General features: G+C 44.0%; 1 pseudogene; it reads right to left on the reverse strand.

Annotated features, from left to right (window-relative positions):
- Nucleotides 1–1,404: 1,404 nt before the first annotated feature.
- Nucleotides 1,405–3,556, reverse strand: LOC143934792 (zinc finger MYM-type protein 1-like; annotated as a pseudogene).
- Nucleotides 3,557–15,097: the final 11,541 nt, after the last annotated feature.

Consider the following 15,097-nt stretch of genomic DNA (forward strand, 5'->3'; position numbering starts at 1 on the left):
ACAGGTGAATGGGTAGGGGTACATTGTACCCCATACTCATTCACATAGGGTGGGGGGCCGGTATCCGGGGGCCCCCTTATTAAAGGGGGCTCCTGGATTCCGATAAGCCCCCTGCCCGCAGACCCCGACAACCAACGGCCAGGGTTGTCGGGAAGAGGCCCTTGTCCTCATCAACATGGGGACAAGGCACCCCCCATGTTGAGGGCACGCGGCCTGGTACGGCTCAGGGGGGGGCGCTCGCTCGTCCCCCCCTTTCCTGGCCGGCCGGGTAGCGTGCTCGGACAAGGGTCTGATGTGGACTTGGGGGGACCCCCACGCCGATTTTTTTCGGCGTTGGGGTTCCCCTTTAAGTCCATACCAGGTGGCGGGGCCAGCGACGTCTCCTTCGCGGGCCCCGCCTACCTGGAGACCCGCTCGAATGAGCGGACTTTTCTCCGGGCGGGAAAAGTCTGTTCATTTCAAAAGTACGGCGGACTGGCATACACACAGCCGGATTGTCCGCCAAAATGCGAGTCCGGCGGGAAGATTGGAGTGCAAAACTACTTTCTAAGTCCGCCGTACTTTCGGGTCAAAAAAGTATGCCGGAGGCTACACACGGGGGGATTGTTCGGCGGACTTCAGTTTGCCGGACGTTTCCACCCGATTGTTTGATCGTGTGTACGCAGCATTAGTCCTCCTGCATGCTGGAAGCTTTTCAAGTTCCTTTTTTGTCCTTCATGCATATTTGCCTTCACTAACTTCCCCAGCATGCTCTTCTGGGCCCATAAACCTATAGCCTAGTCACTTAGCAATGTATTTTATCAGCTCCATAGTATTGCTTTCCCCTAAACACCCCCTAAAATGAGTACAAATGTTATGTGTGTGCTTAAATTCATGCAGAGTGCCGGATTTTTTTTTTTTTTTGGTCGGCCAAACTCATTAGCAACCCCCCTCCCCCCAACTGCTAGGTCAGCTGATAGCAATCCTCCATCTGCTGACTTTGCCAAACCCAATACACACTATACCTACTTTTTTTCTGGTCCGATTTATGGATGAATTCACCAAAGCATGTAGTGCAAGGGCCTGCCTCAATACTTTCAAATGCTACAGTTTAAAGTTTTTTTTCTCCTATTATTATCTTGATAGGTAATAGAAGAATGTCAAAATGTGCTTTCATTTGTTCCTTTTTTTTGTATTATGACACTTCTTACCTGTCCGGTGGGCTGCCAATAGTGTAAGTAAGGAGGGGCTGGCCAAAGTATCACACATTATTTCTGAATTCAGCTCTCAATGAAGTGGAGAGGGTCAGGGGCGTACCTAGAGCGTTTGGCACCCGGGGCGGATCCTACACCTGTCACCCCCCCCCCCCCCCCAACTTTTAAATGAAAAAACACCCACAACTTTTTTTCATTTTCTCAAGAATATTTATTGTACAAATTTGTAAACGTTCCATCAACTTAAAAAAAAAAAACATTGGAAAATAACTTATTAACTTACTTAAACTTATTTCAATTATTTATAACATTTACTGAACAGATAATACTGCTTATTTTAAGCAAACAACAGATCCAAACTCCAAAGTGACCGCTCAGTCTATATTGAAAGGAGTCATTCACATCCTCTGCCTTCGAGCCTTCAGTTCTGCAAATTCATCAATGACTGCATCAAAGTTTATCGTCTTTGCATATTCGTGTTCGATTGAAAGTATGGCCAGATTTGTCAACCTTGTCTCACTCATGGTAGAGCGGAAGTAGTTTTTTATTAACTTTAATTTTGAAAAACTTCTTTCACATGAGGCAATGCTCACACAGAGTCAAAAAGAATCTAAAACACAGAGACAAGTTAGGCAAAGAGTCACAAAAATCCCATTTAATAATGAACTGCAGGAATTGCAAAACCGTCCATTTCTTTGCCTCTTCAATACTGATCTTGGCAGCTTCCAAATGCATCCGAAGGCGTTCAATCTCCACATAGATCTCTTCATTCGAGAATTCATCAAAAACCTCAGTCAATTTTGAAGTATAATTCTGTAGATCTTTTTCGGCTGCAGCAACCAGAGTGTTTGGCTGAATAACAGCAAACATTGAGAGGATATTTTCAATTGCCTTAGTGCGAATTTCCAACTCCTGGTAAAACCGATCAAGGCACTCAAACATAGCCCTTTTAATTTCCTCTGGCAATGTGAGGCCAGCATCCTTTGCCTTCTCTCCTGGCATTGCTTTCCGGAGCTTTACTCGCCCTCTTCTCTCCATTGAAATGCCCATTTCCTCACACATGGTAGTTGCATAATGAATTGCCTTTTCCACAATTTCATTTCGTTGACCTGCAAGAAATGCTTTTAGAGCTTGTAGCTTCACAATGCACTTTTCAAGAGTGAGTCCCACTGTTTGCAAATACTTCTGTGTGATATTAACTTCTCCCACAACGTCACACCATAAAGAAAGATAACACAAAAAAGTAAAATCGTATACAGCAGGCAGCAACATCGCAGCAGATCCTCTTGTGTCCACATTTTCTTTGGGATCACACAGCTTTTCAAGGGCTGAAGTAAGTTTTTCAAAATTTGCCCTCACTGGCTTCACAGCATCATAATGAGCGCTCCATCTTGTTTGGGAAAGTCTTTTCACTGTCACACCTACATTCTCCATCAGCAATTCCCAACGATGTGTAGAAACTGAAAAGAACAAATACACTTTCTCCAATGTTCCAAAAAAGTAACACAGGAATCAACACTTCCGAAAGAGTGCACCCCACAAAGGTTCAGAGAATGGTTTGCACATGGGATAAACAAAGCCTTGGGATTTATCTCGTTTATCTTTGCCTGAACACCACCATGAATCCCTGCCATAGTTGCAGCATTGTCATATCCTTGACCACGGCAAAGGCTTATGTCCAGTCCAGCTTCCTCCAGATGTTGCAGGATATTGTTTGTGAGCTCAGCAGCAGTCTTTCCAGCAATAGGAAAGAAGCCCAAGAATGATTCTTTTACTTCAACATTATCACCTTCAATATGAACATATCTGATCACTTCACACATCTGATCAATGTGTGACACATCAGGGGTACTGTCAAAAAGAATCCCAAAGTACTTGGCTTTCTTGATATCAGCCACTATTTTCTTTTTCACTTGATTCCCCAGAAGACAAATAAATTCATTTTGAAATTTTGGCGAGAAATAAGAGGTCATTCTCTTCCCAGATTCGGTAGAACGTTTCAGCCTTATGAAATGTTCCTTTAAAACTGGATCATAATTTGAAAGCAATTCTGCCAATTCCAGGACGTTTCCTTTATTTACTGATTACATGATCTCTCTATGTCCACGAAAAGGAAGATTCTGGTGAGCTAAAAACAAGGTTATATCCAAGAGGCGATGCAAAATATCCCTCCATTTCTTTTTCTCATTGTCCACTGTTGTTTGGTGGACATGATCAATGCATTTTTGTAGCCTCAGTCCTGTTCTCAAGGTCTTCAAATTCTTCAAGCATGTAAGATGCTGTTCAGAATAAGGTAGCTGAGGCGACACATACTCTACAGACGCTGGAACAGGATTTTGTACGCGACCCCTCGGCAGAAAAGGCAGATAGTATTAGACTTTGTTCCAGAACACTTGACCTATTGCTTTATGAAAAGTCCAAACAGAAATTGTTCTTTCTCAGACAGAGGTCGTTTGAGCATGGTGAGCGAGCGGGGAAACTATTGGCTTATCTAGTTCATGGTGAAGAGAGACCTCCTGTGGTGATCTCCCTCCGCTTGCCGCAGGGTGTACTTGAGACGGATCCAATACGGGTCACGCAGATGTTTCGTGACTTCTTCACCTCTCTGTACACCTCTACTGCCTCGGCTGACCCCTCCCTGATGGAATCTTTTCTAAATGGATTGCAGTTTCCCCAATTGACCGAGGCGCAGGTCTCTGAGCTGGAGGCACCCCTGACTCGGGATGAAATAGACTCAGCAATTGCTACATTCCCACCATCCAAGGCCCCGGGCTCAGATGGCTTGCCGATAGAATTTTACTCTACTTTCATAGACTTACTGGCCCCTAGGCTTCTAGCAATTTACGAGTCCATATTTCAGAACGCCGAACTCCCACCATCCATGACAGAAGCGACTATTGTGTTAATCCCTAAACCTGGAAAGGACCCGCACCTCCCGGAATCTTATCGCCCTATCTCCCTCTTGCAGGTTGATGTTAAGATACTTGCTAAGATTCTTGCCATCCGGCTTAATAACGTAATCCTCTCGCTGATCCATATGGATCAAGCGGGATTCCTGCCCGGTAGAAACACGTCGTTTAACCTCCGTAGATTGTTTATTAATCTCCAGACTCCCCATGATGACCCTGGTTCCAGGATAATAGTCGCCTTGGACACCGCCAAGGCTTTTGATTCTGTTGAGTGGAGATACCTATGGAATTGCCTGGCTCGGTTTGGTATAGGGCCTAAGTTTATTAGGTGGATCCAACTACTTTATCAAAACCCGGTGGCCAAGGTTTTGGCGAATGGCTGGCCCTCGGAGCGGTTTTCTCTGTCTAGAGGGACTAGGCAGGGGTGTCCTCTGTCGCCCTTGCTGTATGCTTTGGCGGCGGAGCCACTCACTATCGCAATTCGTGAACACGTAGGCATTCTGGGTTTGGGTAGGGGTGGAATAGTGGAGAAGATTAGCACTTATGCGGATGATACCCTATTGTACCTGAATGATTCGACTCAATCACTCCCCCTTGCTTTGACACTGATAGAAGACTTCGGTAAGTTTTCCGGTCTTAAAATTAACTGGGACAAGTCACAGATTTTGCCCCTGGACAGTTTCCCGCCCCCTAGGGACAGTGCTCTGCTCCCTTTGCAGAGGGTAGACACGGTTAAATATCTTGGCGTCCTGACTTCCAGATCCCCGTCTGACTACATTAAACTTAATATAACTCCTTTGATGGACCTGATTAAACAAAAAACGCAGCTTTGGGCGCGCCTTCCCCTGGGGGTTATGGGGCGTACAAATCTGATCAAGATGATTCTCCTTCCTAAAATTTTATATGTGCTTTGGCACTCCCCCGTCTACCTGGTTCTTAAACATTTTAAGGTGATAGAGGCCCTCTTAAAACCCTTTGTGTGGGGTAACAGTAGACACAAACTAGCATGGTAAAAATTATATCTACCCACTGACCTAGCAGGATTGGCAATGCCGGACTTTAATGTTTATTATATAGCTTCTCAGTTGTCGCAAATGTTCCATGTTGATAAAACGGATAAAGACAGGTTTTTGCGCTTTTTGTGCCCGTCCTGGATCGGGCCTACCTTAGACCCGATGGTGGCGATAGTTGGGGGGCCGGAGAGGGGAGGAGGGAGGGAGTCTGCCACATCTCTTCTTTACCATTACAGGAGGGTGTGGCGCATTGCCTCTCTTAAGCTGAGCCTCCCACCCCTGCATGAGTACACCCCCATTTGGTATAATTGGTGCCTCCCAGAATTCAGACGGATTGTGGATAGCGGATCATGGTGCGGGAAGGGCATATTTTACATGTCTCACATACTTACTAATGGCAAGCTGAAATCCTTCTCCGCTTTACAGGCGGAATATGGGCTCCCGAACCACTTTTATTATAGATATCTGCAGATTCAGCACGCCTACCGTGCCCAATTCCCTACAGGTGACCCATCTGTACCCCCCAATCCACTGATGGCGGCAGTTAAAAACCCAGATCCCAAAAAATTAATTTCACAGTTTTATGCTATGTTATCTCTCCCTTCCATGACTGTAGCTGCCTTCTCTCTTAAAAATAAGTGGGTGGGGGAACTGGGGCCTATTACTGATGATGAATGGAGTGATGCGCTCGATACTTGTAAATTAGCATCGCCCAGACTCTCTGACCGGTTAACTCAAATTTTTATTACGCACAAAGCGTATCTCACGCCGCTCACGGTCTCCAGGTACAGACGCGAGTGCCCTGGCACCTGCCCTATGTGTGCACGTGCGTCTGGTACCTTTTTTCATCTTCTCTGGGAGTGTCCTAAGATTCAGGCGTACTGGTCCCAGGTGGTGAGGTTTCTACATGATACGATGGGTTCCCCAGCCGTACTTCAGCCAAAGCTGTGCCTGTTGGGTATTTTCCCGGACACGGCTTTGAACAAATACACTAAAATATTTTTACATGAAACCCTATTTTCTGCTCGAAAAATGATTGCTAGAGTCTGGATGAGACCTGACCCTCCAACGATTTCCCAATGGCTTGGTGACATCAACGGTGTCTTGCCTTTTAAGAAGCTTATATACCTGCACAGGGGATGCCCTTTCAAATATGAGAAGATCTGGGACAGGTGGTTTAAAAACCCTGCTACATGTATAACTTAATCTGCCCCCTGCGAAGCACTGTTAGCTACTGCAGATAGGATTTAGTAGGAGAGCTGGGTATGGGCGAATGGGGACGGGAAGGGGAGGGGTGGGTGGATTTCTAGGGGAGATGATCTGAATCCGGTAACCATTTTATACCATGTACTGACTTGTAGACCTATGTGAAACGTGTACATTCATTGTATGTGACGATTGCATCTGTGAATATCATGTGATTTGATGGAGACCGTATTGGTCCTTTTTTTTTGTATGTACCATACCTTGTTTATTTTTTCAATAAAAAGAACTCATGTTTAAAAAAAAAAAGATGCTGTTTTGAAGCTTCATGATCAGATACCTTTGGATTCAGCTTCCACCACAACTGAAACCCGGTAACAAAACTGGATGTTACAGTTAGTTTTTCATCAAGCGCAAAAAGTCTGCAGCAAAAACAAAACAAACTTTCTTTTGATGGAGAGTACACCATCCAGGTTCTAAGAATTGTCTCACCATTTGGAAGAGCCTTATAGAACCATGCAGTGGTGAGCTGTCGACTTTTCCCTTTCGATTTCTCTCCTCGTCTTTCAACAGCACTGAAAGGCCCATCTCTATTTTGGAAAGGTTCACTTCCCCTCTTAATAAGGTCCACTCTTAACTCATCTGGAACTGGAACTGGCCAAGCAGCAACATCAGAATAAACTGATAGTTTATCAGTCTGCTCTGCTTCTTCATCAGAGTCTTGCTGGGGGAGGCTTCTTCTGGCATCTCCTTCCACGACATCACTCTCACTGCTTGAAGATAAGTCGATCTTCTCCAATTCTTGCCTTTTTATATATGAATGCTCTTGAGAAGATACTTCTGGTATTTCTCTCTCGAATTCAAAAGTCTGAATGCCTTCAGCACTTTCTCCTACTGCAGTAGATGTTGAAGGTGTGACATATTTTAAAATGGATCCAGACATTGCCTCAGCTGACTGTTCTTTTGCCTTCTTCATCTTTCGTTGCTGAAACCCACTAGGTCGATTTCGCTTCATATTGGTGTTTTCTGAAAAATATACTTTGATCGTAAGCACAAATACATGTCTCTAAAAAGTCCAGTGCTTCTTCTTCCAAATCTCAACATGTGCAGTTGTGCACCAGCAAACTGTGCATGGTGGACTAGAAAACAACTCCTTCTCTTAATACAAAACCCATGCACTTTTGGTGCTTATACTCAAATTGTGCACTCTCCAGACCTCCATAACCCTCTTAACTTAATAAGTGGGTCCACAGTAGCTTAAATTTACAATATCCTTCTAAGTGAATTTATACCAAAAAAATTACTTAGAACCCCCAAACATATATATATATTAAGCAAATGACAGTCATTGCAATATTTTATGTCACTCAATATTTGCGCAGCGGTCTTTCAAACGCAAATTTTGTGTAAAAAAAAAAATACACTTCAAGGAATAAAAAAATAAAAAAATGAAACAGTAAAGTTAGCCCAATTGTTTTGAATAATATGAAAGATAATGTTACGCCGAGTAAATGGATACCAAACATGTCACGCTTTAAAATTGCGTACACTCATGGAATGGCGACAAATGACGGTACTTAAAAATCTCCATAGGCAATGTTTTAAAATTTTTAAAGGGTTGTCTTTCCTTTAAGCAAAGTTGGAAAAGTGGGGGGAACTCCACTTTAAGTTTGGATAGGATCAGAAACTTCCAGCACAGTAGAATGCTGTAGAGCAGGGGGTCTCTAAACTTTCTAAGAAATGGAAGGGTTCACTATCCTTCAGACTTTAGGGGCTGTGGCCAGTGGTGTTTGAAAATGCCCTGCATCAGTGGGAGTAAACAGTGCCTCAGGCTTGGTGGTCATTGGGAGTAAAAAAATAAATATGTAGCACCTATGATTAGTAGGAAAATAAATAGTGCCCCATCAATTGTATTAGTGGGGAGAAAAGTGTCCCATCATTGGTGTCCGTGGAAAGAATAGTTCCTAACATTGGTGTTAGTGGGAGGAATAGTGTCCCATAACTGGTGTCAGTGGGAAGAATAGTGCCTCATAAGTAGTATAAGTGGGAAGAATAGTGCCTCGTAGTTGGTGTGAGTGGAAGAAATGGCACCAAACGTTGTGTCAGTGGGAGGAATAGTGCACCATAATTGATGTCAGTGGGAGGAATAGCGCCCATCATTAGTATTAGTGGTAGGAATGCCCCATCGTTAATGTCAGTGGGAAGAAATGTGCAACCTTAATTATGTCAATAGGAGGAATCATGCCCTATTGTTGGTGTCAATGGAAGGAATGGTGATTCATTGTTGGCGTCAGTGAGAGGAATAGTGTCCCAAGAGCCGGATAAAGATGATAAAGATTTTTTTGCAAAAAAATTGTCATTGTAATAGGTCATTCCTCTCACATGGCATGTGTATACCACAAATGACACCCCAAAATAAATTCTGCTACTCCTCCTGAGTATTACGATAGCACATGTGTGGGACTTTTTCACAGCCTGGCCACTTAGAGAGGTCCAACATGCAGGGAGCGCCATCACGTGTTCTAGGAGCATAAATTACACATCTAAATTGTTGACTAACTATTACACTTTTTAAGGCCCTGGAGCACCAGGACAATGACACGTGACACCGATATGGCACTGATGACACGTGACACTGATGACAGATGCCACTAATATGGGGCACCGATGACACGTGACACTGATGACAGATGGCATTAATATGTGGCACCAATGACACGTGACACTGATGACAGATGGCACTGATACGTGGCATTGGTGACACTGATATAGCATGGCACGTGACACTGACAGGTGGCATTGATGACAAATGGCACTGATACTTGGCACTGATGACAGAAGGCACTAATATGTGGCACTGATGACACGTGACACTGATATGTCACTGATGACAGATGGCACTAATACACGGCCTGACACCCCCCCAAGTGTGCATCACCCGGGGCGGGCCGCACCCCCTCGCCCCCTACTTAGTACGCCTCTGGAGAGGGTTACTTGTCCAAAACATTGTGAACATGTAATTTTTTGCAATGGACCATCAGATAGGGGAGTGAGGAATCTGATAAGGGGACCTTTTACTTTAGGCTTTAAATACTCATTTGCAAAAATGTTATACTGATCTTGGCCAAAAATGTTTGTGTCTAATCTGTTTGCAATGTTGATGTGCAAAATTACTAATTTATTTTTCTTGTTTGACTCCACAGTTTCCTTCAATGCCACAGGAATGACAGACTGTGGCCTCCCACTTTGCCAGCTATTGGGACTTTCCCAATTGTGGAGGTGCAATTGATGGGAAACACGTCCGCATCGTCCCACACCCCAACTCGGGGTCCTACTATTACAATTACAAGGGATATAATAGTATCATGGTGTTGGTGGTTGTGTCAGCGATGTATGACTTCCTGTATGTGGACGTGGGGAAAAATGGCCGTATGTCGGATGGGGGAGTGTTTGCATGGACAGAGTTCTACTGGCATCTCCAGAGTGGCAGATTATTGGAGTTTCTTTGAAACTCCAATAATCTTTGTTTTCATTTACTGCTTGGCTTTGTTTTAGGTGTCACCTAGGTTTTATTTGGGTTTTTTTGGGCCTTTTTCTACAAGAGTGCAAACCCGAGATGAAGCTTCTTCAGACAATCTTATTATGTTGTGGGTCTGCTACACACACACACCTTGTTTTTGTTGATAATGTATGTAGTGCATTACTGGCAAAAATATTGATCATTTTCAGCACCGTGGCAGAAATATGTGGGGTCATGAAAATGGCGTGATTGGGGAAATTTAAACATCACTGTGGGTGTTATTTACTAAGGGCAAATCCACTATGCACTACAAGTGCACTGCAAAAGTGCACCTGAAACTGCACTTGGAGTGCAAAGTGGATTTCCCTTTAGTAAATAACACCCATTGCCACAGAAAACAACAACTTTACTACAAATACTGCTTTTGCGCATTGAAAAAGGAAGCCACACATTGTTGATAATTTAACTTTTTACTCAAAGCACATTCACATGTGCATTTAGAAAAGGGTTTTACAACAAACCAACATATTTGGTGTATATAAAACATTTTCTAACTTGCCGTTTTTGTGTAAACAGGCATGTATCAAAGCATAACATACAGAACACAGGAACCTACAAAGTTCAACTTTGAAAAGTGAAGACAATATCAGACATTAGTATGTACAAACTGTGCTGACAACCCTGGAAAAGCCAAATTTGGAAGATGCACACAAATTGAGAATCAAAAAGTGGCCAGTTTCCTCCTGTACCAATGCCTAATGTCAACCTGTGCTATCTCCCATCATGGGGTATCAATGTACGTGTTTTGGGGGTTAAACCCTTTCATCTCAGCCACTTTAGTAGCAAGGAAGGGGTTGAACCCACAAAACGCATACATTGATCCCCCATGATGGGAGATAGTACATGTTAACATGTACTATCTACATGTCTACATGTTTTTGAACATTTAAAATGGATGCTAGCTAGTTTTGGGTGTTTCAGACTCTCCCTAAAACATCAATGATGTTCTTCATTTTTTGTTGAACATCATTGATGTTTTTCTGGATATTCTCTAAATTGTGATTGCACCCCATTATCTCCCCAATAAGGATCTGCGCACTTTCACTGGTAAAATGCGATTCTTCTTCCACAACATCCACATCACCTAAAAAGAAACAAAAAGAAAACACACCATGTATTATAAATATGCAGGCATACATTGATTAGCTTACCTGAAGCTGTGGTCTCCGACACTCACCTGTTGTGGTGACAATTTCGCCAATTTCGACAATCTCTCCTTCCTCCGCTGCTTCTGGTGTTGGTATTTCCCCATCTTTGGGAGGTGTGGGGTCCCTGGTGTCCTCAGACGTCCAGAGTAGGGATGGCCTTGCGGTTTGCCCGGCGGTCGGTTTGTGGCAAATTTTGCGTGTTTGCGATTCGCCTAACCGGTGGACTTCTGGTGCTGTTCGCGCGGCGGACATATGCGTTTACATTGTGAAATAACTTTGACCCATGATGACACATCCATCGTGGGGTACAGGACAGCCAATTGAGACATTTCAGCACATGGACAATTGGACATTCCCCCTACCTTATAAATAGACCTGATCTGGCGGCCATTTTACATTCTGTCTTTTGTCAGTGTAGATAGAGGTTGCTGTGTGGAGCAGGGACAGACTGTAGTGACACAAATCACTAGCTATTAGATCCACAAAAGTCCTTTTAAGGACTGGTATAGGTGTACAGTATATAGGGTTCTGGTGCACTGCTGCTGACTGCTGTGCTGCTGATTGCTGAGTGCACTGCTGACCGATTCTGCAGCTGTCTTTTGTCAGTGTAGGGACAGGACGCTGTGTGAAGCAGGGACAGTCAGTTTAATCAATAGCTATTACTATTAGCTCCACAAAGGTCCTTTTAAGGACTGGTATAGGTGTACAGTATATAGGGTTGTACACGTATAATATACTTTCTTTCAAATATAGAAAGCCTATTATACTTGACTGCTGAGCTGAGTGCTGACTGATTCTGCAGCTGTCTTTTATCAGTGTAGGGAGTGAGGGACAATCTGCAAATCACTAGCTACTAGGTCCACAAAGGTCCTTTTAAGGACTGGTATAGGGGTACAGTATATAGGGTTGTACACGTATAATATACTTTCTTTCAAATATACAAAGTATATTATACTTGACTGCTGAGCTGAGTGCTGACTGATTCTGCAGCTGTCTTTTATCAGTGTAGGGACTGAGGGACAGTCTGCAAATCACTAGCTACTAGGTCCACAAAGGTTCTTTTAAGGACTGGTATAGGTGTACAGTATATAGGGTTGTACACGTATAATATAGTTTCTTTCAAATATAGAAAGCATATTATACTTGACTGCTGTGCTGCTGAGCTAATTGCTGCCCGATTCTGCAGCTGTCTTTTATCAGTGTAGCGACTGAGGGACAGTTTGGTGTTTGGAGCAGGGACAGTCTGCAAATCACTAGCTACTAGGTCCACAAAGGTCCTTTTATAGGTGTACAGTATATAGGGTTGTACACGTATAATATACTTTCTTTCAAATATAGAAAGCATATTATAGTGCACTGCATGCAGTGCTGCTGACCGATTCTGCAGCTGTCGTTTCTCAGTGTAGGGAGGGACAGTTGACAGCTGGTGTCAGTGCTCTCTATCATGGTGCTGGTGTGATCTCAGTGCTCTCTATCTCAGTGCTGGTGTCAGTGCTCTCTATCTCGGTGCTGGTGTCAGTGCTCTCTATCTTGGTGCTGGTGTTAGTGCTCTCTCTCTATCTCGGTTCTGGTGTGGTGTCAGTACTCTCTATCTCGGTGCTGGTGTGGTCTCAGTGCTCTCTATCATGGTGCTGGTGTCAGTGCTCTCTATCTCAGTGCTGGTGTCAGTGCTCTCTATCACGGTGCTGGTGTCAGTGCTCTCTATCACGGTGCTGGTGTCAGTGCTCTCTCTATCTTGGTGCTGGTGTCAGTGCTCTCTATCTCGGTGCTAGTGTCAGTGCTCTCTCTCTATCTCAGTGCTGGTGTGGTGTCAGTGCTCTCTATCTCTGTGCTGGTGTGGTCTCAGTGCTCTCTATCAGGGGAGTAAGGGCCGGGCAGATGGAGGGGCTCAAGCACAGGTTGGCACACTGGGACACTGGCACAGAACTGCGCTGCCCTGACTGTAGCACTGATCATCTCCTGCACCCCCTTCATAGCCTGCCCTGACCTTGCCTCTCCTCCATGGCCTTCATGCGCTCCTGAAATGTCAAAATTTCACAGATTAAAAAAAAAGGCTTGTCCTTGTCGATCCCAGATTCACTTAATACTTTTGTTATGTCAGTGCCCATGTTGTGGGACTATGTGTGCACAGCTAGTAAGTATTTTGTGGCTGAAAATATGACCTGGAGGTTTTTAAGGTTTGCCTGCCATTAAAGTCAATGGGGTCCACCGCGGACTTTGCAGTTCGCAAACTTTTAGCCGCGTTCAAGGTTCACGTTCGCGGTTCGCGGTTCGCGTTCGTGAAACGTCCCGTCGGAAGTTCATCCATCACTAGTCCAGAGTCTTCTCTCCCCTCTGAGAATGTAAAAAAGGAATACTTACCACACAGATATTTGAGGGCAGAAATGGGAATATGAAACATTTCTTGGAAGTGTCGTACAATTGTGTTTTTTGGCAGAGTTCAAAGGTGAAAACATTATTTTTGACACTTTCTAAAGCTGGAATACTTATCTGTTGTGAGAACAAATGTAGTCAAGTGCAACTTGGCAAAACATCGTTTTTGGAGTAGGCTAACGAGCGATGTTTATTAAGAACGATTGAACCCATGAACATGAAAGTGGCCATTTTAAAATGTACAACATTAAATCAAAGCACATGGAGCAGTATGCAAGCAATAATAATAATATGAACACGTGACAACTACTTACTTTTTTGAAGAACTCGCTTGATCCTTCTGTACTGATCGTGCTCCCTCAGTTTCAGGTCTGACCAGCGTTTTCTTAGTTGATCCTTGGATCGTCTTACCCCGAAATTCTTCTGAAGACTCTTCACAACTTTAGTCATGATCTTGGCCTTTCTGATATTTGGGTTTGGGTAAGGTCCATACTTCCCATCATAGTCGTTCCTCTTCAATATGTCCACCATCTCCAACACCTCTACAAAAGACATATTTGAGGCCTTAAATCTTCTCCTCTGGGATCGGGACATTTCTGGCTCCGGGCTTTCCTCGTCCTCCTCCTCGTTAGTGGAATTATTAGTGCGCACATGCTGTGTCTCCACCATGTGCTCTCCCCACTGCGCTGAAAGAGAAGGGGACGGGGAATAGCCTAGAAAGAACGTCAGGGGCGGGCTTTCACGCATGCGCACTTTATATAAAACGCAACATGCGTGTGTGGTACGTACGATCTGTGATCGGAAGGAGAAGCTCACCCGCCGATCGTTCAAACAAAGGTACAATTTTAACTTGGTACATCACTAGCCTATACTGCTTCTAGATTGAGGCCTGTTTTGGGACAAGATTTAGGAGAGTTTAGCCTGACATTAGGGTTTGTCTTGTGTTGTGTCTTGCAGATAATATGGATGGGTTTAAGGACCATAGCTTTCTCCCCCTGTTCATTGACAAGTACAGGAAGCTGCCCTGTCTGTGGCAAGCTACACATCCCCACTACAGTAACAAATTAAAGAGGCAGGCAGCGATGGAGAAACTGCTGGAGTTGGTGAAGCCAGTGGTCCCCAGGGCAGACATCAACTATTTAAGAATGAAAATTGGTGGCCTGAGGAGTACATATCTGAGGGAGCACAGGAAGGTGCAGGAGTCCATGCAAACTGGAGCAGCAACAGATGAAGTTTATGTCCCCAGGCTGTGGTACTATGAGAGGATGCATTTTCTGTCAGACCAGGCTGAGGTCAGGGAATCCCTCTCCACTCTTCCTTCCACGTGTCCTTCTGCACTTCATTCCACCCCTGCTGAGTCTTCCGATGCCCAATCTGGGCATTCCAGACAGGAAGAACTGGAGGAGCCCAGCTTTAGCCAGGTATAGTATTGTTCTACATATTTTTGGACTAAAAATGAATGATGTTAACTTGATATAACAAGGGGCACCAACACCAAACAACCTCCTCGAGATTAAAAAAAAAAACAATAAAATAAAAAGATAATAATGGTGTTGTGGTATAAGTTGACACACAAAACACATCAAAAAAAATTCCGAAAATGAGCAAACTGTCAAAAAGGAGATCTTGATTAAAAAAATCAAACACAAAATAAAAAAAAAAAAATGATTGGGGAGAT

The sequence above is a fragment of the Lithobates pipiens genome, unplaced genomic scaffold (genome assembly GCF_037356315.1).
Source record: "Lithobates pipiens isolate NorthernLeopardFrog02 unplaced genomic scaffold, aLitPip1_a1.2 Scaffold_28, whole genome shotgun sequence".
Classification (NCBI taxonomy): Eukaryota; Metazoa; Chordata; class Amphibia; order Anura; family Ranidae; genus Lithobates; species Lithobates pipiens.